Here is a 26,667-nt window from a genome sequence, read left to right on the forward strand (position 1 = left end):
CCGGAGGAAACCCACGCAGGCACAGGGAGAACATGCAAACTCCAGGCAGGTAGTGTCGTGGTTGGGATTCAAACCCGCAACCCTTTTTATTGCTAGGTGAAAGTGCTAACCACTACACCACTGTGCCACCCTAAAGGGGTTAAGGTGTGGTAGTGTCATACCCCATCAGCGGAAGGACGCAGGTTGAGGGGCTCCAGGGGATTTGCTTATTTGGGAGGAAACTGGCTTTTCAGTTTCCTAATTTTTTTAGGAAAATTTGTTTTGGGATCTGGAGCCCGGGGATTTTGTAGCGATCCGGGTGGGATGAAATCCCCAGTCCTGGGTCCGGGTTTTTGAGATCCAGCAGCATACTTGACTGGTCAGGTGTGTGCTGGGCTATTTGTAGATACCTGACCCTGTTTCTGGGCTCCACCCTCCCGAGGAGTCCAGGTGAGCAAGGGAGAAGTGTGCATGTCTGCACAGTTCCATCTGTCAGCAGACAGAGGGTCCAAGCCTGTGGGCTGGAACAGCAAGGAAGCTAGAAAAGAGTGCTGAGGTACAGGGTTTGTACAGGAACTCCGTTATAAAGCCAAGAGGGCTGAAGCAAAGCCTGAGCAGCAGAGCTGACCAGAGAGCCAGGTGGCTTGGAATTTTTCGTTTATAACTACATTACTGCTGTGAAGTTGAAACCCCTGCGTGGGAATTCTGGATGCACATTTTCTTTCTTTAAGAAAAGTGGGTCTACAAGCCCTTAAAATGACATATCTGGCATGGACTCCGCTCACTGGTAGGCTCTACACTAAGCTAAACAACCCCCAATGCTACAAAGGGCAGAATCTGCATGCTGTTTTCGGTTATCATACCAAACGGCAATACTTTGGCAAAGTCGGGAATAATAATGTCGCCTTTTGTAGTTTAATATGTGCTTTGCTCATGCAGGGAAAAGCAATGGGTTCTCTTTAAGTCCCTGAGTCCATAGTATTTAACAATGTAGAAGCTTTGCTCATGCAGGAAAGACCAACTGGTTCTCTTTAAGTCTTAAGTCCATACCCAGATAGCAAGAAATTGTGCTGCAAGTTTAAAAATGACTTGCTAAGCTATTGCTGGACTTGCCAGGCTTCACAAGTTTGTTGCACTATTGCAGCAAGTCCGCATTGCATGACTCCGGATCAACTTTCTTTGAAAACATTCTGCAAGTCTGAAAACTCTGGTTCAATTATGTTGTGCAATAGTCATCCCCCACCACAGGGGTCACTGTGGCTGAATTTTCATGTTGTAGACTTGCAAGTAGACTTCCTGTAGACTCACCACTGCAACTTTGCTCTTGCTAGAGACTTGCCAAGCAAATTTGATATAAATTGGAAAAGTGTCAACTAGAACTTGTGCTTCAAATGCTCTGCAAGTCTGCAACGTTCCAGTGAAAGTTTGCCGCAAGTTAACAATTCAACACTTCCCCCAAATTTGTGGCAATTTATCCTTGCTATCTGGGTAGTATATAGCTGGGTAGAAGCTTTGCAGGAAAACGCAACAGGTTCTCTGTAAGTCCTGAGTCATAGAATATAGTTCTGTGGAAGCTATGATTCCAATGACTTACACACTACAAAGCCAAAGTTTGTGTACACCTGACTGTCATACCTACACTATATGAGCAAAGATATGTGAAAATCTGACCTAATAAAGTTCAGGTGTTTGAAGGCATGGGTACAGTTAGTGGTACAGCATACAATTCAATTTTTGACAGTTGTTCATTTCCAAACTTGTGGCAACAGATTGGTGAGGGTCATTTGTGTTCTAGCACAGCCTTTCCCAACCTTATCAATACTGAGGAAACCATGAATTAACTTTCCAGTCTCAGGGAACTGCAGAAGCAGGTCCAAGGGCTAGTTAGGTCAGCATCAGGTAAGCAAACAACAGGATTGAGATAGTAAGGCCACAAGGTATTAGCTGAAGACCATCCAGCAACTGCTCAGTGCAGCTTTGATCCTTAAAGGCCAGCCTTTCTCAACATTTTCAATACAGAGAAACCCTTGAAATAACTTTCTGGTCTCAGGGAACCCCTGCTAAAAGTACTTTATCTACAACTCATGATACATTAGTGTGATTGTCAGTTAATGTTCCTTACACTTGTAGTCATTGGGAAGAATCCCCCCCTTACAGATAGCTAAAAAGACCATGGGTGTCAGAGGGAACTTATCTGAGAGGCAGAAACTGCTCATTGCTCAAGGAACACATAGCAACCTCTGGAGGAACCCTAGTTGAGAAGCCCTGTTCTAGCATGACTGTGCCCCTGTGTACAAAGCCAGCTTCATTTTAAAATATTTGGACCAGTTTGGTGTGAAGGAACTCTGCAAAGAGCCCCAACCTCAACCCTACTGAACACCATTTTCACAAATGCTCTCGTCATGGTCTGGAGTCAAGCTTGGAGACCAGTAGCCATAGCAGTAGAGAGGCTCACCCGAGGTGCAGTGTCGAAGCACTAACCAGTGTTCACCAGAGCTCCCGATGTTGGAAATGGGTTTTGCTGTGTGTTAGTACCAGGTCACAGTCCTCAAATTTGCCTTACCAGGAGGTGAGCAAGCTGGGGTCCAGTAGCAGATTTAGCAGGCAGGAATCAAGCAAAAGGGTAGTTAGTAAAGAAGCTAAAGTTCGGTAATGAGTGGTTGCAGGTTGGGGTCAAGCAGAAGGGTAGTCGAGGAACAAGCCAAAGTTTATTAGCACTTCATTATAGACTTTTGGGTACCAACCAGTAGGGTTTGGACAAAGAATTCCCAAACGTCAAAACATTTTCTGACCTGTGATTCTTTGCTTAAGGAGGCCTCTATCCAGACCATGCGAAAAACATGATAGTTTAGCTATAAACAAAGAAATAGTGTGTGTGTGTGTGTGTGTGTGTGTGGGGGGGGGGGGGGGGTTCTGGATAGATCCACTTACGGGGGATGGTTTTCCATGCTGCAAGCGATATATTAGCAAAGCTCCCAGCTGTCCCTGATTTCGAGGGCTGTCCCTCATTCGGAAAAAAAGACTCTCTGTCCCTCTTTCCGCCTCATTTGTCCCTCATTTTGGTCTGATCTATATAGATGTGTATAAAATGTACTATTTATCTATCTATCAAAAAGTGTTTCCCAGTGTCCCCCCCCCCCCCCCCCGAGGCACGACCGAAAAGCATGGAGCAAATCTGTGTCTGGATGATTCACCTATGGTTTTTATCCCATTCTTTGTACAACCCTTCTTGAGATTATAGTTTTATATGATTTGTTAATAATAATAACCATCATCATCTTAACTGCATAATGGGTAATATACAGTGTCTTGAAAAAGTATGCACACCCCTTGATATTTTCCACATTTTGTCATGTTACAACCAAAAACATAAATTTATATTATTGGGATTTTATGTGATAGACCAACACAAAGTGGCACATAATTGTGAAGTGGAAGGAAAATTGTAAATGTTTTTCAACATTTTTTACAAATAAATATGTGAAAAGTGTGGGGGTACATTTGTATTCAGCCCCCTTTACTCTGATACCCCTAACTAAAATCTAGTGGAACCAATTGCCTTCAGAAGTCACCTAATTAGTAAATAGTGTCCACCTGTGTGTAATTTAATCTCAGTATAAATACAGCTGTTCGGTGAAGCCCTCAGAGGTTTGTTAGAGAACCTTACTGAACAAACCGCATCATGAAGGCCAAGGAACACAGCAGGGATAGAGTTGTGGAGAAGTTTAAAGCAGGATTAGGTTATACAAAAATATCCCAAGCTTTGAACATCTCTCGGAGCACTGCTCAATCCATCATCCGAAAATGGAAAGAGTATGGCACAACTGCAAACCTACCAAGACATGGCCGTCCATCTAAACTGACAGATCGGGCAAGGAGAGCATTCATCAGAGAAGCAGCCAAGAGGCCCATGGAAAACTAACACTGCACATCACCCTGAACACACCATCCCCACCATGAAACATGGTGGTGGCAGCATCATGTTGTGGGGATCCTTTTCTTCACCAGGGACAGGGAGGCTGTTTAGAATTGATGAGAAGATGGATGGGGCCAAATACAGGGCAATCTTAGAAGAAAACCTGTTAGAGTCTGCAAAAGACTTGAGACTGGGGCGGAGGTTCACCTTCCAGCAGGACAACGGCCCTAAACATACAGCCAGAGCTACAATGGAATGGTTTAGATCAAAGCATATTCATGTGTTAGAATGGCCCAGTCATAGTCCAGACCTAAATCCAAGTGAGAATCTGTGGCAAGACTTGAAAATTGCTGCTCACAGACGCTCTCCATCCAATCTGACAGAGCTTGAGATATTTTGCCAAGAAGAATGGGCAAAAATGTCCCTCTCTAGATGTGCAAAGCTGGTAGAGACATCCCCAAAAAGACTTGCAGCTGTAATTGCAGTGAAAGGCGGTTCTATAAAGTATTGACTCCGGGGGGCTGAATACAAATGTACCCCACACTTTTCACATATTTATTTGTAAAACATTTTGAAAACTATTTGTCATTTTCCTTCCACTTCACAATTATGTGCCACTTTGTGTTGGTCTATCACATAAAATTGTCAGGGCTGAGTCCAGCCCTTCCTCCTCTGAGCTGGCCGCTCAGCTGTTGGCTAATTGCCAGCTCCCATCTCCCCCCACAGTTACTCAGCTGTTGATGATATCCTCCTCGTCAGTCTTGCCTTCTTAAGCCGTCCAATCCAGAGGATCTCTGCCTTCGCCTTGGTCACATCACAGAGCCTATCTCCTGTGATCCTGTTCAAGACTTGCTTTGCTGACATCCCTTCTGTCTCCAGATCCTGCTTGCTGTTTCACTACATTGATCCCTGACTCCTGGCTTGGTTGACTATCCCTTCCGGTTACTGAACTTTGGTTATGTTCTGACTACCTTTGTTCTGTTTACTTTTATTATTAAACAAGTGTGATTTAACTATACTTATTTCTCGGCCTGTTTTCATGATTTCTGACAAAAATCCCAATAAAACAAACTTATGTTTTTTGGTTGTAACATGACAAAATGTGGAAAATTTCAAAGGGTATGAATACTTTTTTTCAAGGCACTGTCTCTCTCTGTGTGTGCCTTGGCAACAGGTACTCTTTTACGCCAGTATACCATATTTTTTTCTGTAATACCCCATCAGATAAAATATATCTATTCACTTTGCTTCGCTCTAGTACATCTCACAACCCAAGCCTCCATTCTTATGGAAATATCCAGATCTTTCTGGAATTAGGACTAAAATATCATCTACATTTTTTCCTTTTGTTTCAAAATTTTCTTTAGCGTGTTCATTGTGTCCTTTTGTATCTCCCTCCTTCCTCCCACCTCTTTCATTATAAAAAAAAAAAAAAAATATTCCAAAAGATTTTTATTTTTTTTTTTTTTGTCACCAAAAGAAAAAGTCATGCTTGACTGATAGTGCCTTGCTTTGGATGGTGAAACATTATGAAAGTTTAATTTTTAATTAAATCTGAAATACCAATTATAACGGAGAGATATTTTAACCTGCTTCTTTTCAGACTGCCTGGAGTTACGTTCGAAGACTGAAAATCGCTGCACCTTAACAAAACAAAGCGATAAAACTGCTCGTCAGCCTGGTAAGTACCCGCGACCTTACCTTTGTTCCTCTCAACATCGTTATTAGTGTGCATGAAACACAGAATTTAGTAATTGGAAGTAGGTGAAGAAAAGTGACCTTGTGTTGTTACATGAGCAAACAGACATTCTTGTAATTTTTTTTTTTTTTTTTTCAAAAATATTTGACTCTGTTAAAAGAGAGAGACGCGGCGACTTTGTTTTCTGTTTGTGGTACTTCTCTGTGCGGGAAAAACATATAAAGCGACATACTCCACTAGATTCTCCCGGCTCTATTGTTGGGAGTCGCTTTTTCGTTGAACCCGGTTCCATTACCGATGTTAACAAAGATGCCCTTGCAGAGGCAAGATGTTGGCGAGCTCCCAGGCTCCCTTGCACCCATCATCGTTGATGCCAAGTTGCATTTTCTGTCACTTTTCTGTGATGTATGATGTGCGCTGAATAAAGGGGGCAATGTTCCTGTTTTGTTTTCAAGCCACCCAAATGTTCTGAGATTTTATGAAAGATAATGGGGGTTGGTTTACTAAAAGTGGAGAGTGCAAAATCTGGTGCAGCCTTGCATAGAAATCTGCTTCCACGTTTTTTTTTTTTGTCTTTTTGTTGAAGCTTAAAGTGATTGTAAAGGATAATTTTTTTTTGCTTTTTTTTTTTAACCACTTGCTTACAGGGCACTTAAACCCCCCTCCTATCCAGACCAATTTTCAGCTTTCGGCGCTGACGCACTTTGAATGACAATTGCGCGGTCATACAACACTGTACCCAAATGAAATTATTATCATTTTTTCACCACAAATAGAGCTTTCTTTTGGTGGTATTTGATCACCTCTGCGGTTTTTACTTTTTATTAAAAAAATGTAAAAAACTGATTTTTTTTTTAAAAAAAAGTTTATTTTTTTATATTTTGTTATAAAAAAATTTTAAACAGGTAATTTTTCTCCTTCATTGATGTACGCTGATGAGGCGGCAGTGATGGGCACTGATAGGCGGCAGTGATGGGCACTGATGGGTGGCAGTGATGGGCACTGATGGGTGGCAGTGATGGGCAGCACTGGCAGGTGGCACTGATTGGCACTACAGGTGGGCATTGATAGGTGGTACTTGTGGGCATTGATAGGTGGCACTGTGGGCACTGTTATGTGGCACTGTGGGCACTGTTAGGTGGCACTGTGGGCACTATTAGGTGGCACTGTGGGCACTATTAGGTGGCACTTTTATTGGGCACTGATGAGGCAGATGTGCCTCTTCCACTTGGGGACTGATGTCCCTCACATCCGACCCGGTGATCGGCTTTTTTTTTCTACTCGCGCTGTCAGCGTAAGTAAAAAAAAAAACGATTACCGATCTTTTGTTTACATTATGTGATCAGCTGTCATTGGCTGACAGCTGATCACATGGTAAGGGGCCGGGACCGGCCCCTTACACAGATCGGTGATCAGCCGAGTCTCAGTGACTAGGGCGCGCGCAGGGAGCGTGCACAGGGGAGGACGTCATATGACGGCCTCCCGGGAATGTAGGTCCGCGCTGTAGCCGTCATTCGGCTATAGCGCGGATGTCAGGTAGTTAAATAACAAACATATCATACTTTCCTCCACTGTGCAGCTCGTTTTGCACAGAGTGGCCCCAATCCTCGTCTTCTGGGGCCCCCCCCGGCGGCTCTCGCGGCTCCTCCCCGTATCAGATAACCCCCCTGGAGAAGCGTTCTCCCGGGGGGGGTCACCTTGTGGGCGCGCTCCCGAGTCCAGCATTTGCATCCATAGACACTAGGGAAGCACCAATACCATTTTTTTTTACGAGTACGAGTACCGATACTTTTTTTTTTTTTTTTTTTTTTAGTACTTGCCCATACCAATCGCAACTGTTCTGTTTACACTTCAGCTGTCAGAAATGGTACAAAGCATTCAAAAGTCATTTACAAATTAAATAAATTGATTTTGTTTTTTAATTGTGCACTTTTTTTAATGTGAAATGTGTAAAAATATGTTATATGTTAATATATATATGTGTGAAAATATTCACTAACAAAGCAAACAAAAAAAAAAAAAGTTTTAATTGTTTATCGTTTATAAAATAGACATGAACAAAAAAAAAAGCAGGAAAATTATAATTAAATGGAGGAGAATAGGGAGTTAATTAAGGCTGATTAGAGTAAATTACGGGTTAATAAGGGGTTAAACAGAGGAACATTTGTTCATCCCCACTGACAGCTCAAAGAACCGAGCCGGAAAGTATCGGTTTCAGGTATCGGTGCATTTGCACAAGTACCGATACTTGTGCAAATACTCGGTATTGGCACCAATACTAGTATCGGTGCAACCCTAATGCCCCGTACACACGGTCGGATTTTCCGACGGAAAATGTGTGATAGGACCTTGTTGTCGGAAATTCCGACCGTGTGTGGGCTCCATCACACATTTTCCATCGGATTTTCCGACACACAAAGTTTGAGAGCAGGCTGTAAAATTTTCCGACAACAAAATCCGTTGTCGGAAATTCCGATCGTGTGTACACAAATCCGACGGACAAAGTGCCACGCCTGCTCAGAATAAATAAAGAGATGAAAGCTATTGGCCACTGCCCCATTTATAGTCCCGACGTACGTGTTTTACGTCACCGCGTTTAGAACGATCGGATTTTCCGAGAACTTTGTGTGACCGTGTGTATGCAAGACAAGTTTGAGCCAACATCCGTCGGAAAAAATCCTAGGATTTTGTTGTCGGAATGTCCGAACAAAGTCCGACCATGTGTATGAGGCATAATACTTACCTCTGGGGTCTCCTGGCGGGTCTTGCGGCTCCTCCCCGCATCAGATAACCCCCTAGGAGAAGCACTCCTTTCCGAAGGGGTTAGCTTGCGGGCGCGTTCCTGAGTCTATCATTTGCGTCAACACAGACACGAATGCCGGACTCGGTCCCGCCCCCCCCCGCAACCTGCGTCATTGGATTTGATTGACAGCAGCGGGAGCCAATGGCTGAGCTGCTATTAAAGTGATACTAAAGCTTTGTTTTTTTTTAAATAACAAACAAATCATACTTGCCTCCACTGTGCAGCTCGTTATGCACAGAGTGGCCCGAACCTCGTCTTCTGGGGTCCCACGGCGGGCTCTCGCGGCTCCGCCCCACATCAGATAACCCCCCTAGGTGAAGCGCTCTCCCTAGGGGGTTACCATGCGGGCGCGTTCCCGAGTCCAGCATTTGCGTCGATAGACACAAGGCGCTTGCGTCATTGGATTTGATTGACAGCAGCGGGAGCCAATGGCTGCGCTGCTATTAATTTATCCAATCAAGAGCTGGGACCAATTTTTTATGTCACACGTTATTACCGCAAAGGTCTAGGGAATGCAAATTTTCAGTAAAAAAAACACATTAAAGTGAATTTTAGGGCAAACAAACGTAATAAACTAGTAAAACAGCTATAAAAAAAATCAGACAGTCTTGGAAAAGAAAAACTGAATTCGATAAAAACCTGATTTGGTTCAACCACCTCTGAAAAATTTTGTGAATTAACGTGTTATATAGAAAAAAAAACATTCTATCATTAACTCACTGGGCTAAGTAGAATAAATATTTTATTGCATATGTCAAATTTAAACTTTAAAAGGGCACCATAATGAGAAACATCTACACACACACATCTAAAAAAAACCTACATTCACCTCACTCACATGTATGTGACTATAACTTATACCCATACTAAACATGCATTTCCACACGACAATATGTTAGACGTGAACTAAATAGATAAATTAATAAAGGGTACTTAGGATGGTGTATCCGGTGATCCTGTAAACGGTGAAAAATGGATTTGATGCTCCCCAGAGTTTCAGCCTGTATATACACAGATGCAGGGGCGGACTGACAACTCATTGGGCCCCCGGGCAATAGGAGATTATGGGGCCCCCGGGCAATAGGAGAAGATTATGGGGCCCCCGGGCAATAGAAGATTATGGGGCCCCCAGGCAGTAGGAGATTATGGGGCCACACAGTATACACACACACACATACAGTATACACACACAGACACACAATATACACACACAGAATACACATACACACACTGAAAAGGTACTGGAGAGGCAGGGCAGCTATAATCTTGGGATTTTTAAAAAAACACAGATTTTTACATACTGTCCCTGGTTTTATTGAAGCTGAAAACCCTGATGGGGCCCCTTAGTGGCATGGGGCCCTTAGGCAGTGCCCGAGCGCCCGAATGGTCAGTTCGCCCCTGCACAGACGATTTCACTATGCATGAGTGTATGTCCATCAAGCATAGGTAGATGAAAGTTCCAAGGGTTCTAGTGGTAGGTATAGAGAAAGTCTTGCGCTGTGGTGTACTGGTTGTGCACCCAAAGATCACTCATAGGGCACTGTGGTCCAGAGGAGGATACTTGTTCAAGGCCTATGTCTATCTATGGGGCTCGTACCCATGTTGGGTGTATACACAAACACAATAAAGACCTCCATCGCACACTAATAAAGTCCAATGTATTATGGGCACATATAGCCAACCACCTTGAATATTAATTCTCAATAGCCCTTAGTTATGTGTGATACAATATCCATACAGTCCATATAGCCAGATTGGACTGTTACTGCATTCCACATGTGAGCTCTTGGCTCACTGACCAGCTTTGCTGGACACAGACCAACTGCTTCAGAGACATTTGCCTCTGAAGAAGCCGGCCTGTGTCCAGCAAAACCGGTCAGGCCTTTTTGTACAGTCCACCTCCTCACTCCTCTATCTGGTGATCCAGCATGGACTAAGAGGTTCAACGTACGGATACATGCTTACCTTCGGACCGGGATTTGAGCCTACACACCATCAAGGACTGATAAGTATACCACACATGCATGTGTCAATTTTCCATTACATGATGAGCCAAGAGCTAACCTGTGGAATGTAGTAACATTTCAGGACTGTATAGATATTGTACTCATAACTAAGGGCTATTCAGAATTAATCTTCCAGGTGGTTGACTATATGTGCCCATAATACATGGATTGGACATTATTGGTGTGCAAGGGAGGTCTTTATAGTGTTTGTATATAAATTTCGACCATCCAACATAGGTATGAACCCCTGCTTTTGTAGATAAGGGATAGACATAGGCCTTGAATAAGTATCCATCTCTGGACCACAGTGCCCCATGAGTGATCTTTGGGGGCACAGCCAGTAAACCACAGCGCAAGATTTTCTCTATACCTACCACTAGAACCCTTGGGACTTTTATCTACCTATGCTTGATGGACATACGCTCATGCATAGTAACATCATCTGTGTACTATATTGTCAAAAGTATTGTGACACCTGCCTTTACAGGCACATGACCTTTAATGGCATCTTAGTCCGTAGGGTTAAATTTTGAGTTGGCCCACCCTTTGCAGCTATAACAGATTCAACTCTTCTGGGAAGGCTGTTCACAAGGTTTAGGAGTGTGTCTATGGGAATGTTTGACCATTCTTCCAGAAGCGCATTTGTGAGGTCGGGCACTGATGTTGGACGAGAAGGCCTGGCTCGCAATCTCCGCTCTAATTCATTCCAAAGGTGTTCTATCGGGTTGAGGTCAGGACTCGGTGCAGGCCAGTCAAGTTCCTCCACCCCAAACTCGCTCATCCATGTCTTTATGGACCTTGCTTTGTGCACTGGTGCGCAGTCATGTTGGAACAGGAAGGGGTCATCCCCAAACTGTTGCCACCAAGTTGGGAACATGAAATTGTCCACAATGTCTTGGTATGATGACACCTTAAGAGTTCCCTTCACTGGAACTAAGGGGCCAAGCCCAACCCCTGAAAAACAACCTCACACCATAATCCCCCCTCCACCAAATGATTTGGACCACTACACAAAGCAAGGTCCATAGAGACCTTGCTTTAAAGACCTTCAATTTTTAAGAGGTGGTTAAGCCAAATCCGTTTTTTTACCATCAAATCCTAATTCAGTTTTACAATATTGTTCTCACCGATGACGCCCACCTCTTTTGAATTGTTAATTATCATTTAGATTTAGTTTATTGTTATATGCATATATGATGTTGTGAATTAGGAGGATGATCTGGAGGGTCAAAATTAGTGTTTCAGTCTAGGATAAAGACTAATGCCCCGTACACACGATCGGACTTTCCGACAACAAAACCATGAAATTTTGTTTGTAGGTTGTTGGCTCCAACTTGTCTTGCATATACACGGTCACACAAATGTTGGCCAACAATTACGAACGCGGGAACGTGGTGACGTACAAGACGTACGACGAGCCGAGAAAAAGGAAGTTCAGTAGCCAGTGCGGCTCCTTCTGCTTGATTCCGAGCATGCGTGAACTTTTGTGCGTCGGACTTGTGTACACACGATCGGAGATTCCGACAACAAAGTTTTGTTGGCGGGAAATTTGAGAACCTGCTCTCAAAAATTTGTTGGCAGAAAGTCTGCCAACAAATGTTCGATGGAGCCTACACACGGTCGGACTTTCAGCCAACAAGCTCACATCCAACATTTGTTGTCGGAAAATCCGACTGTGTGTACGGGGCATAAGACTGACTAAGAAAAGTTGTGGGCAGAAGCCTCTTCACATACAGTTGTGTTGTTAATTTTGTAAGAAACCAGCGTAGGCTTTGGGCCAAACCTGGAAGAAGACAAACTTCATGTAGATGTAGGCCTAATAGAATTTGAAGCCAGGAGCCACATGTTGCAAAGCAAGAGTTAACCAAATCATGGTAACATTTTTATTTTCTTTATGTTGTCCCCTTAGTCCTTTACAAGGCTAAAGCAGCGTAATAGATTAATATATACTGTATACATATATTGTTTCCCTACAATGACTGGACTCGCTGACTCCCAAAATACTGTGAAGTTAAAAACCGTGTGTTCTCCTCTGTGGGTTTTATTGTTTGTTGGTCAGGTAATATCCTCTGGAGGTCTTCTTGTTTATAGCATGACGAAGGCCCTGCATCGGTAATGGCCTGACCTTCGCAACGCTCACAAAGCACTTAAGCACTTAATATTGTTACAATAAAAAGACATGAATGAAAGTTTTGTAAAAATCTTTTTTTTTTTTAGAAAAGTATTTCCAAAAAACAAAAGTTTTGGTGTGAAAGTGCGGCTGGACAATGGGAAATGTAAGCATTTAACCTTGTTCAAATGGAGAAAGGGCTTCTGGGTAAATTATTTTTTTTTTATAGTGAACGCATTCTTCACGCATCGCTAAAAATTACAATAAAAACAAATGTATCCCTAGAAAATAGAAAATATTGATCTCTTCAGCTACTGCTCATCCTGCCGGTCTCCGCCATAATGAGGAACGTCTGCCTGAAGAAGGGCATGCTATTTTACAGCCTACATTCCAAGCTGCCTCTAGTAGTAACTTGGGAAATGAGGATTGGAGGTGTGATAGGACTGTACCTACTCCTTTTGGAGCCTAAAAATTCCCTTCCCGTATCCATAGTACTCTCTATGGGTAGTTGGCACACACCAGATGACATTTATGAAAAAAAAGCATGCATTTCAGGCACCCGGCACACAGCTGATGGCAGCCCATACACTATATGGCATGATTCTCATTTGGATTTACAATAATTATGGCATACCGCATTGGGGAGCTCGGGGAGGCCTCTGGTTCATGCGATCCATGTTATGACGTGTGGAGGTACTCCATGTTTCAGCCATGGATATTGCCAGCCTAGAGAGCCGAGGGCGTTTTCTCAGTTGGCTGACCTTAGCTTTTGCTGTTTACATTCGCTTACCCCCCAACTTCTTCCTTCTTCAAAATTTGCCATACTGGTTAAGAAAGGAACCTTCTGGGGTCTTGTGCCAATGTCCTTGGTTGCTATAACCTTGGTGTACACTTTTGATTATTGTTATGCCGCGTACACAAGAGCGGACTTTTTCGACCGGACTGGTCCGACGGACTGTCCGACGGACTTTGGGCGGACTTCCGACGGACTTTCCAAGCAAACGGACTTGCCTACACACGATCACACCACGAGTCCTACGGATTTGTACATGATGACGTACGACCGGACTAAAATAAGGAAGTTGATAGCCAGTAGCCAATAGCTGCCCTAGCGTCGATTTTCGTCCGTCGGACCAGAATACAGACGAGCGGACTTTTCGATAGGAACTGGGTCCGGCGGAGTTCCGACGTAAAGATTTGAAACGTGTTCCAAATCTAAAGTCCGTCAGATTTTCCACCGAAAAAGTCAACTGCAGGTCCGATGAAGCCGACACACGGTTCGAATTGTCCGCCGGACTCGGTCATTCGGACCAGTCGGGTTGAAAAGTCCGCTCGTGTGTATGCGGCATTAGCTGTATATGTCCTCACTGCATTTTCCTCGTATATATACAGTGTGACATAAAATATTGCAACAACCGCCATGTTATTCTCTGCTAAAAAATAAATATATATATACAATGTTTGGGTTTGGTTCTAACAAAAAATATGTCTTTTAACTTGTAAGCAACAAATGTCAGAAAAAGGCTTAGGCATGAAGGGGTTAATATCACTTTAAAGTGTCACTAAGCCCAACAGTTAAAAAAATAAAATCTCTTCATATGCAAAATTACATAATAATTATCAAAAAACATTTTAAATTTCCTGGTTGATCATGGGTGCTGCCTTCTCCGTGTGTCCCCGCTGCAGCATCAGGTCCTATGGGGTGGCCGTTGCCACCTGTGGGCCCATGGTAACTCTGAAGGATCTGCAGAGATCTTTAAGACCCCAAATCCCTCCTTTGCACTTAAAAGCATTCAAGACGCCAAGCATTGGTGTTTTGAATGCTGACATTTTTTTATTTTATTTGGCGCCTTTAAGGGTTACTAGATCCGAGACCCGATCAAAGACAATTCTGGTGGAACGAGAGAGCCACGGGAGGGGGGGGGGGCGTCCCCTCCCGCTGCTTTTGATAACAGCCGAGCGGCTTCTTAGCCGCCTTGGTTGTTATGCCAGGAAAGCCAACCGCTGGCAGCTGCACGCGGCACCCCGGTACAACCCCTTCAAGCCTAGGCCACATATTTGCATACGGTTGGCGTGAAGGGGTTAAAGGTTAAAATTATAATAATAAAAAAAAACACATTATACCTACCTGCTCTGTTCAATTGTTTTTGCACAAAGCAGCCCTGATCCTCCTCTTCAGGGTTCCCCCCGCTGGTGATTCTGGCTTCCCCTCTTCTTCGAGTGCCCCCCACAGCAAGTCGCTCGCTATGGGGGCACTTGTCCATGCTCACTCACGAGCTCCGCTCTATATGTGTGCATAAGACACACAAAAAGGGGGCTTTACCCTTCCACCGCTCTCCCTCCTCAATGGCTGTGATTGACAGCAGCGGGAGCCAATAGCTTTAATTCTTGCTTGTACCTCCTGTGGGTAGAAATGACAGATGCAAATCTTGATGGGGTATTTTTTTTTGGTACTAAACCTTGACAAAAAGGGCCTGGGCTTATGATGAGAGCTGATGCTCAGGGCACCACAAATCCAGAACAAATCCAGAACATTCATGAAATATTGTTGGTTTCACGTATGCTCAAGAGTTTAGCTCAGTGGTGGTTAACTTTTTTTTTTTAATATAGAGTACCCTTAAGTGAAGCGGACAGCATTTGGAGTAGATGGGCTTGGCAACCAATTAGCTTCTATTTTGAACTTTTTAGAGCTCATTTACACTAGCATTGACCTCTGAAAAGCGATCTGTGGCGGTGGACTGTATTTAGGAGGATGTTTGCAAAGAGGCGAGGAGACGTTATATTGCACGCAGTTGCAGAGAAATTGTAGCTGTACTGCATGCCGAACACAACAGAGGGGATAGCATTGCGGGCACGCGGTATAGCTGCCTTTGCAATTTTTGAGGGGCAGCAAAACAGGGCTTAACCTCCTGTTTTCAACACCCCCTCCTTCCAACCGCAAGTGTAAACTAAAGGCTAAGTTCACCTTTATAGCATTAATGTTCTTCTTTTACAAAAATAAAACCACTTTCCATTTATTCCACACACACTTACCTGACTTCCTTAATGGCTGTTCAAAAACACTTATCTATTACTTCTGCCTTACTTCCTGGACAGATTTTAGGCACACCTCCCAACTTTCTGAAATTGGAATGAAGAACACCTATTAGAAAAAGTATGTAGGCATAGGACACACCCCTACCACGCCCCCCTTAAAGGAGAATTGTATAAAAATGATTGGTTAAACCACCTACTACTATTCCTTTATATTGGCTTTTGGTATTTACAAATGCAGCAATTTAGAAATTGGATGAAAGGTTTAGCGCTGGGAAACACTTTTTGAAAGATAAATAGTGCATTTTATATACAACTATATGGATCAGACAAAAACGAGGGACAAATGAGGAGGAATGAGGGACATTGTTCCAAATCAGGGACAGTCCCTCTAAATCAGGGACAGTTGGGAGCTATGCTTTAGGTCATGACACAGGAAGGAGTTGACCAGCTGACCTCATTAGCACACACCGTCCCTGCATCATCTCCTTCCTGTGTCATGACCTAAAGTCTGTCCAGGAATTAAGGCAGAAGTAATGGATCAGTGTTTTTAACCACGGCTGGGTGGTGCGGCTCTCGTTCTGGCTGGACGTCAGATGACGGCTTCCCAGAACGACCGCGGCTCTTTAACCATGTGATCGGCTGTGTCCAATCACAGCCAGTCACATGTAAACACGGAGATGCTGATAATCGCCGCTCTTCACCTCACACTGACAGAGTGTGAGGAGAGGAGAGCCGATCAGCGGCATCTCACAGGGGGACATCTAGGTATGTAATCAGGGCACTGATCATCGGTGCCCTGATTGCAATTAAGTGCCACCAGTGCCAGCAATGAGTGCCCACCACTGCCAGCAATCAGTGCCAATCAGTGCCCACAATTGCCAGCAATCAGTGGCCATTAGTGATGCCAGTCAGTGCTGGCTATCACTGCCACCCATCAATGCCCATCACTGCTGCCCATCAATGCCACCCATCAATGCCCATCAGTGCCGCCCATCAGTTCCGCCTATCTGTGCCCACCAGTGCCGCATATCTGTGCCCACCAGTGCCACCCATCAGTCCTGCCTATCAGTGCTCATTAGTGCCATCTATAAGTGCCCATAAGTGCGGCATATTCGTGCCTCCTCATCAGTGCCACCTAATCAGTGCCCATAAGTGCTACCTAATCAGTGCCCATAAGTGCTTCCTCATCAGCGCCCATCAGTGAAGGAGAAAAATTACTTATTTACAAAATTTACTGACAGAAACAAAGAAAAACTTTTTTTTTTTTCAAATTTTCAGTTTTTTTTTTTTAGTAAAAAAAAAAAAAACCCAGCAGTGTATAAATACCACCAAAAGAAAGCTCTATTTGTGTGAAGAAAATGATAAAAATTTCACATGCTTACAGTATAGTATGACCGCTCAATTGTCATTCAAAGTGTGACAGCGCTGAAAGCTGACAAAATGGCCTGGGCAGGAAGGGGGTGAAAGTGCCCTGGTATTGAGGCGGTTAAACAGCTATTAAGAGAGTGAGGTGAGAGTGTTAAGAATAAATGGAAACCTGTTTTATTTATGCAAAAGAAGTACAATAATGCTATATTGGTACATAGGGGAGCTGGAACTTAGAAAGGAAAAAAAAAGTGAACTAAGGCAAACTTAACCCTTAAAGTAGAACTAAAAGAAATGTTTTTTTTTTTTCTAATTGGATAGAATAAGCGAGGGTTATAACAGTTTTTTTTTTTTTTTGCCATCTGCGTCCCATTGGCAAGATTTCCCTTCCTATCCCAATGTGACATCCATCCGGAGTGCAGGTCTCCCCGAACTCACCCTGGGGGCATTCTGGGACCCTCACCCTCGCAGATGCCCATCCATACAGGCGCATGTCCCAATAGACACCTATGAGACCGCCGGCACAGGGTTACACGCAAACACCTGTGCGTCCCCCCCCCCCCATGGTGGCAAAACAGGACCTCACCCTGGACACTATACAGAAGTACTCTGCCGTGTGAATCAGCCCTAAATAACATCGGAGGAAAGCAAAAGCATGAGTAGAGAAACGGGATGGACAGCACAGAAAATGTTAAATCATGTAAAAGAAATAAACTAAACCATTTGATTAGAAAGGCAGTCAAAGAGTATTTTTTTCCTCCACTGGTCTCAGTAATCACCAAAAACACGGACAACCATCTGCTGAGGGCCCCCCGAGGGCTAAACAGGGAGTGCCAAAAGGCAGCATGCGGCCCCTGGGGGTGCCGGTCGGACACCAGAGGTTTAGCTACATTAGCTGACAGCCAATGGCTGAAGCTGTGGCACTGACATCAGGTAAGTTCTTTTGTAAGCTTCACACATGTCTCTGTCTCACAGTAAAGGTACCCACCGACATTCCATAAATGTCAAACAATTTAGGCTCATTCATCTTTTTTTTTTTTTTTTTTGCACGAACGAAGGAGAAAAACTGCTTGATGTCTGGACCAAAGTTGAACAAAATGGTTGAATGTTTTTCTTGTTTTTATTGTTTGTATGCTCAGGTGACTATTCACTGGCCAGATGATCTTTTCCCGGATTGCATGTATTTTGTATTTTCTTCATTCATCCTCACATACATCTCTAATGCCCCGTACACGCGGTCGGAATTTCCGACAACAAATGTTCGATGGGAGCTTGTTGTCGGAAATTCCGACCGTGTGTAGGCTCCATAGGACATTTGTTGTCCTTTCCTGCAGCCAAATCAAGGAGGGAAAATCCCTCCAAAGTGAGTGAATCCTGGGGTGTCCCCTTTTATTCCAGGATTATCCTTTTATTACTGTTATGGGGACCCCATCAGATTTTTTTTTTGCCATTTAAATCCCATTTGGGAGATTTCTCTTCACTTGAGTGTCCCCATTGGAAGATTTTCCCTCTATTACTGTTATGGAGACCCCTGTCAGATTTTTTTTTAATTTTTTCTGGCCATCTATATCCCATTTGGGAGATTTCTCTTTACTTCCTTCCCTGCAGCCAAATCAAGAAATGAGGGAAAATCCCCCCCAAAGTGAGGGAATCTCGGGGTGTCACCAGAACTAGTGTCCTAATTTTCCCCAGGATTTTCGCTCTATTACTGTTATGGGGAACCCATCAGATTTTTTTTTTGTTTTGCCATTTAAATCCCATTTGGGAGATTTCTCTTCACTTCCTTTCTTGTAGCCAAATCAAGAAGTGAGGGGAAGTCCCTCCAAAGTAAGGGAATCCTGGAGTGTCGCCAGGACTAGTGTCCCCATTCGAAGATTTCCCCTCTGTTACTGTTATGGAGACCCCTGGTCTGATTTTTTTTTCTTCCAGTTGTATCCCATTTGGGAGATTTATCTTCTCTGCCTGTCTTGCAGCCAAATCAAGAAGTGAGGGAAAATCCCTCCAAAGTGAGGGAATCCTTGGGTTTCCCCATTTATTCCAGGATTTTCGCTTTATTACTGTTATGGAGACCCCTGTCAGATTTTTTTTTTTTGCCATTTAAATCCAATTTGGGAGATTTCTCTTCACTTCCTTTCCTGCAGCCAAATCAAGAAGTGAGGGGAAATCCCTCCAAAGTGAGCAAATCCTGGGGTGTCCCCATTTATTCCAGGATTTTCGCTTTATTACTGTTATGGGGACCCCGTCAGATTTTTTTTTTTTTGCCATTTAAATCCCATTTGGGAGATTTCTCTTTACTTCCTTCCCTGCAGCCAAATCAAGAAATTAGGGAATCTCGGGGTGTCACCAGAACTAGTGTCCTAATTTTCCCCAGGATTTTCGCTCTATTACTGTTATGGGGACCCCATCAGATTTTTTTTTTGTTTTGCCATTTAAATCCCATTTGGGAGATTTCTCTTCACTTCCATTCTTGCAGCCAAATCAAGAAGTGAGGGGAAATCCCTCTAAAGTGAGGGAATCCCTGAGTGTCACCAGGACTAGTGTCCCCATTCGAAGATGTCCCCTCTGTCACTGTTTTGGGGACCTCCTGGTCATTTTTTTTTTTTTGTCCTAATTTTCCCCAGGATTTTCGCTCTATTACTGTTATGGGGACCCCATCAGATTTTTGCCGCCATCTATATCTCATTTGGGAGATTTCTCTTCACTTCTTTTCCTGCAGCCAAACCAAGAAGTGAGGGGAAATCCCTACAAAGTGAGGGAATCCCGGGGTGTCCCCATTTTCACCAAGATTTTCCCTCTATAACTGTTATGGGGACAACCCAAAATTTCTACGAATTTCACTCAGTGATAACGGGACAAAAAGAGAGTGAATCTGCATATTATTTTTGTGGTTTCCATTTATTCGAAATTTATTCTTGATTTGAACTCACTTCCAATGCATTTTATTATCTATATTATTATGATTATTTTTTGAAGAACAATTATTATTTTATCGAATTTTAATAAGATCAAATTTGTACTATTTATGGTTATAATTGACTATTCTCTTTTGTTTGATAGGATTTTGATAGGAATTTTCTCATCATTTTTATATGTAGGTATGAGTTCATATCAGCTGAACATCTTTTTGGCTCTTTTCAATTGTATTAGTTTTTTTTGGTGCCAATTGAATGGATAGAAGAGCTCATACGTTTTTATGTCTGATTATAGCACTGCAGAAAAGAGCTGCCCCAATCCGCCTTCTGGGGTCCCCTGCCTGCGCTGTCTGCTCCTCCTCTTCATAGCAAACAGTGTGCTGAGGGGGAACTTGTGCGGGCACACTCCCAAGCTGGGGTGTGTGCGTCCATAGACACACACAGGGCAGCTTAGTGATGCCCCCCAACAACCTCCTCACAAGATTTGATTGACAGCAGCAGAAGCCAATGGCTCCCTCTGGTGTCCTGTAAGAAGAGGGAGAGAGGGCAGCTCTGCTGTAGATGGGCACAGCATTGGATCAAAAGAGGAGTCAAGTAACTGTTTAGGGGTGGCTGGGGGAAGATGATGTTGAAAGGTTTTTAACTTAATTCAGAGAATGCATTAAGGAAAAAAAAAAAACCCAAGTCCAGTCCAGGAACAGGAGGAGGAGGAGTTCTTGTACCAAAAATTGGTTGCTTTATTAATCGTGACCAATTATGTCATATGCCTTTGCTGCGGGAGCTCCAGGAGAATAATCCGGATGATTTTCGGAATTATCTCCGGGTGACGGACCCCTGCTTTCACCAACTCTTGGCATTGCTGACCCCCTATATTAAGCAGCAGGACACATGCACGAGGCTTTTATTTTATTTTTTGGTTGAATAATGATTTGATCTGGTATATTTTCTATATTTTTGGATGCATAGAATGCACTTTTTGGTTAAGTTCTATTGGCAGGTAGCATGTCTAATTTTATTTGTTTTCTTTTTTTAATGCACAATAAAAAAAATTGTGTAGAATAATACTTTATGTTTTAGGCATTTACATTTAAAAAAATACAATGTAAAATTAATAAGGGACACCAACATGGTTGTATCTTTGATCTTAAAAACTACGGGATAATGGTGTTGTGGTAACTTGCCCAAAAAAAAATAAACAACAAGCATAATAATATTATTCTTGATATCACCAGAAAATAAAAGCCTTCGAAAATTAGTTTGCAATAACTCCATCAGTATCACCAGCAAAACAGCTTCATTATTATCCCATTAAAGAAGAAGAGAATTGTGCGCTGCATTTTCCAGATTTCATAATTTGCCGCGTCACGAATGTTAATTCTCCATTACGAACGCTAGTTTACAAGACCGACCGCTTCCGGCTCGTCCTTGCTTCCGAGCATGCGTGTTTGTACTTTGGACTTTTGTCCGACGGACTTGTGTACACACGCTCAGAAAATCCGACAACACACATTTGTCCGCGGAAAATGTATAAGCCTGCCATCCAACATTTGTCCGCAGAAAATCCGACATTTTAGGCCAACAGCCTGTCATCACACAATTCCCGGCAGAAAATCCGATCGTGTGTACGAGGCTTAAGTTTACCTAAGAAAAAAAAATAAATCAGCACAAGGGACGTGACTTACCTTGACATGTATCCCTCATGCTGCTGTGTCCTCCTATTGCCAAAATCTTCCTCCTCCAATGCCCTCCTACCCGTGCCGCCGTAATCAAGAGTGCCTGGCTATGTGCGGCCTTTCCGCCTGCCTCCTCCATTTATACAAGCTGGTACTACTGCTTGTTTAAATGAAGCACAATCTATAAATGGAGGACGGGTGGATGATTGATATGTCTGCCCCCTCCATTTGTAGGTCATGTTTCAGTCATAGAAACTATATGCTTGTGTTCTTCTTTCTTTTTCATTGATCTAATGTCTGTGTGCAAATTTTTTTGGAACTCCCAAGTGCCATCCTGTCATTTTTTTTTTTTTTGGACTTCCAAGTGTGGTTGTTTTGGAACCCCCAAGTATCATTGTGTCATTGTTTTGAACCCCCGAGTGTCTGTGAACAAATGATTTGAAAACTTAAGTGTCATTGTTCTGGCACTCCAAATGTCACGGTGTCTTTGTTCTGGAACCCTAATGCCGTGTACACACGACCGGACTTTTCGTCGGACTGAACTTCCGAAGGACTTTTCGACGGAGTTCCGACGAAACGATCACACCAAAGTCCGATCCTTTCGAACGTGACGACAGGACTAGAATAAGGAAGTTCATAGCCAGTAGTCAATAGCTGTCCTAGCGTCCTTTTTTGTCTGTCGGACTAGCATACAGACGAACGGATTTTTCGATCGGACTCGAGTCCGTCGGAAAGATTTGAAACATGTTCTGTTTCTAAAGTCCGACAGAATTTTTCGACAGAAAAGGTCCGATAAAGCCCACACACGATCGAATTGTCCGATGGATTCGTTCCATCGGACCTTTGATGCCGAAAGGTCCGGTCGTGTGTACGCAGAATTAGTGTCTGCATGCAGTTGTTCTAGCCCTTCAAGTGTCTCTATGTTTATGACATGGTGTCAGAGATGTCTTTAAAGTGATTGTAAAGTCTTATTTTTTTTTTATTTAAAATAACAAACATGTTATACTTACCTCCTCTGTGCAGTTTTGCACAGAGCAGCCCGGATCCTCCTCTTCTCGTGTCCCTCTTAGGTGCTCCTGGCCCCTCCCTCCTATCGAGTGTCCTCTCAGCCATCTTTCTGTGGGGCAGCTGAGCTGAGTCAGAGCTCTGTGTTATCCGTTCAGACACGGAGCCCCGATCTGACCCCGCCCCCTTTCTCCCCTGATTGGCTGACTGAGTTTGATTGGCAGCCACGACAGCCAATGGCGCAGCTGCTGTGTCTCAGCCAATCAGGAGGAGTGTCCCGGACGGCTTAGACATTCTTGGACATCCCCGGAGAGAGAATGCAATAAGATAAAAAAAAACCTTCTGCCTTTACAACTCCTTTATTATTGATTGGACCCTGGGCAAACATTTGCTTAGGCCTCCCACCATGCATTTTCGCTCTCCACACCAAAACCACTCTCCAAATTACCCAGGACCCCCTCTCTCATACTACCCCCATCAATGCACAGGCCCCCCTCTCCCATACTACCCCCACCATTACACAGGACCCCCATTCTACATCATTACACAGGACACTTCCCCCATGCTACCCCCCATCATTACACAGGACCCCTTCTACATCATTACACAGGACACTTCCCCCATACTACCCCCCATCATTACACAGGACCCTTCCCCCATACTACCCCCATCATTACACAGGATCCCCTCCCCCATACTATCCCCATTATTACACAGGATCCCCACCCCCATACTATCCCCATTATTACACAGGATCCCCACCCCCATACTATCCCCATTATTACACAGTACCCTCTCCCCTCCCTTCACAGACCCCTGCATTCCATAGTGTAGAGGATGTGAAGCGAACACCAGCTCCCCCCCCCGCCAAACCCTCCGACGAAGAAGTTCTTCAGCGGGCCGATGGTCTGCAGCTTGTCAGACATGGTGAGGGAGAGGGGTCTGTGCCCGGGACTGACAGGCACTCTCCCTGGACAGACTTTACCTTACTGAGCTGGCCAATCACAGCACAGGCTGCAGACTTAACACCCAACCAATCTCCAGTGCCCCCAGCATTCACTTCCGCCCTCATCTCCTGAGTGAAAGCCACATCAACTTATCAACTATTTGGGGGCAGCAAAGGCTCAAGGGGCAGCTCAGCAGCTTTGAGCTCCACAGCAATGACTGGGCCTGGGGCGTCTTCCCCTTTTGCCCCACATTAAAGACGGGGCATCTTCCCATTTTGCCCCACATTAAAAACGGGCCCTTCGTGGTGTCATGATGTCATGGTTTTGGGATCCAAGATGTTTGTGTGATATTTCTGGCACCATCAGTGTCAGTATGTCTTTTTTCAATGGCCCCAGTATGTCATCGTACAAGGTCCCCAAGTGTGGCCATTCCTTGGAACTTAATAGCACGGTCCCAAAGTTTGGTCATTCCTTGGAACCTTAATAGCACAGTCTATCAGTAAGCCTTAATATTAAGCAGGTCACGTAGCTATAAAAAAAAAGAATTGTATTAATCTTGGTATAATCAGCAGTGCCCCGCATATCTCAGGTACATTAAGAATATGGTGAATAGAATTAACTTCATCTGAAAGTCACAGTCGCACCTGGAGGCTCCAACTTTCTTTAATTGAACAGTAGACAAGTGGATTAAAATTCTGCGTCTTCCAGTAGCCGTTTTTAAAAGGAGGCCAGGCAAGTTCCGTACATCGTTTTATCATTAACTACATTTCGAAGGCTTCTCACAAATGATGTTTGTATTTTCTGAGATTTTGGTAAATGAGGATCTAATTATGCCGGCTCTTTCATATTTTCTTCACATCTTCCACGAGTGTCCGTCTCTAGGGCAGCAATAACATTAAATTACCAGCTACATCACTCAATGATCAAAAACGGCAGGATTCACAGATTCTGTACATTGCAACAACAAAGAGGTTCAGCAAGAGGTGAAACCCTATGGGGTCATGTACTAATGCGATACAAAGCTTGAAAAAAAAAAGGCAGATGAAAAGCTAAAAGAAAAAAAGAACACCGGCCGGTTTGTATCGCCCGAGGTTCTCCATATACCTGGTGGGGGGGGTGCTGAACACGACAGCGCCAAAGACTTTAAGGGTCATTTATTGAAACTAAGAATTGCCTGTGCTGAAGAGAGAAAAAAAAAGTTTATGTAGATGGTTTGTGTGTTCCTAATCCTAATTATGAGCAGCAGATTTAAAATATCCATTTCAATGTTTTTATCCAAATTTTAAAGAAGAACATTAACAAGATTTTCATGCAAGAGTTGAGCGAGTGAGAAAACACGAAACCCCCTAACGGGGCTTTAATGCAGCCAATAATATCAAGGTGAGTGTGTAATCAAAAATAGCTTTATTGATACAAAAATTGTATAAAACGGATAAGCTCTGACATTCAAAGTCAAGACATGAACTGGAGTACAACATAGGATAAAAAACAACAAACAATGCCCATAATCGGGAACAGTGTACAATACAATATATCCAAGACAACAAGATCAAAGATACTAAAAACCTGACGCATTTCGACCCTAACTGGGTCTTCTTCAGAGGATGGTTAGCAGCTGCAGGGATGTAAACATATATCAAAACATAGCACAAGACAGCAACAACAATGGATCTGTGTATATGTAAAAACAGCTTCATAAGTTACCAGTCAAAAAGTTCCCGATGGCTCTGAATGGTCATGGTGAAAAAAGTATAGCCCCTCCTGTGTCCTTGGCCTCCCCAGTGATAGGCCAGCTCCCCGGAGGGCGGGTGTCAGGCCGACATGTCTTGCAAGGGATCGTCTTGAAGGGCACGCACCGAACCCACAGTGGAACAACAATGAATGCTAAAATTGGATTAGGGACAGGGAAGGGAGTCATTAGTTCCCCAAATAATACGAGAAAGTAACAATTTGCACTAACTTTAATCAGTTTAACTGATGAGGGTTATAAGTGGGCCCATAGGTATGCAGGGAACAGGATGACGGGGGGGGGGGGAATGGGGGAAAAAGTTGAGTGAGTGTAGGGGGAAAAAACATAGATAACCAAAATGTATGTTCCATGCTTTAAATTATTAATACAGCACATCGTATGGCCCAAAGCTTGTGGACACCTGACCATCACACTTACCTATATGGCCAAAGTTATGTGGTTGCAACTCCAAATGATTTCTTTAGCTCATTGGTCTCCAAATTGCTGCCCAGAGGCCGTATGTGCCCCCTTGTTTACCTTTATCCCGTTCTTAGGGCACCATTCCTCCCACTGTCTCCAACAGTGGGGCATTATTCCTTCCAATGAAACCAGTGATGGGGCAATATTACTGGCACTGACACCAATGATGGGTCGCTATTCCTCCCACTGACACCAATGATTGGGCACTATTCCTCCCACTGACACCAATGCTCCATTCCTCCCACACCGACACTAACAATGGTATACTCTTCCTCATAAGAAAAAAAAAAAGCTGGGGCATGATTTACTCACGCTGATGCTGGGGTATTTTCTCCTCCCAGTGGCCACAGCCTGGCACCCCGTAAAGCCTGAAGGAAAGTTACCTGGCCCTTTGTTTAGAAAGTTTTATAGACCCCTGCTTTCGGTGTTTCCAAGGAAAGGTACTGTTAATATTAGAGCATACAGAGACATTTTAGGCATTTGTGCTCTTCCAACCCTTTGGTAACAATTTGGGGAAAGCCCTTCTCTGTTCAAGCATGACTCTGCCCATGTACTCAAAGCCAGCTCCATAAAGACATGCTTTGGACAGTATGGTGTGGTGGAAATTGAGTCGTGACCTCAGCCCTACTAGTCACCTTTGGGATGAATCGGAATGGTGATTGCTAGACTCTGACCTGTCCTTTTACCCCCAAATCCAATCACTGTCAAAAGCTTGTAGACTTCACCTCCGTAATATCTTTAAAATTAACTTCTTTTTAACTAATGAAACCACCAAGCTACTTATTCACTCCCTCGTTATCCCTTGCCTTCACTTTTGCAACTCCCTTCTCATAGGCCTACCTCTACATAGACTATCCCCTCTCCATATCCATCATGAATGCTGTTGCCAGACTCATCCACCTTATCAACCGCTCATTGTCCGCCACTCCTCTCTGCCAATCCCTACACTGGCTTCCAATCGCCCGGCGAATTAAATTCAAAATACTAACAACAACATAAAAAGCCAT

General features: G+C 43.7%; 1 protein-coding gene across 5 annotated transcripts in view; it reads left to right on the forward strand.

Moving 5' to 3' along the window:
• The window catches only part of ZBTB20 (zinc finger and BTB domain containing 20), a 1,365,016-nt gene that overhangs the window by 675,588 nt on the left and 662,761 nt on the right, over positions 1-26,667 (forward strand). For all 5 annotated transcript variants that reach the window (XM_073617411.1, XM_073617410.1, XM_073617409.1 and 2 more), the window contains one exon: positions 5,499-5,576. The gene's annotated coding sequence lies outside the window, so the exon portion shown is untranslated. The remainder of the gene's footprint in view (positions 1-5,498; positions 5,577-26,667) is intronic.

Source organism: Aquarana catesbeiana, linkage group LG02 (assembly GCF_042186555.1).
Source record: "Aquarana catesbeiana isolate 2022-GZ linkage group LG02, ASM4218655v1, whole genome shotgun sequence".
In the NCBI taxonomy this organism is placed as follows: Eukaryota; Metazoa; Chordata; class Amphibia; order Anura; family Ranidae; genus Aquarana; species Aquarana catesbeiana.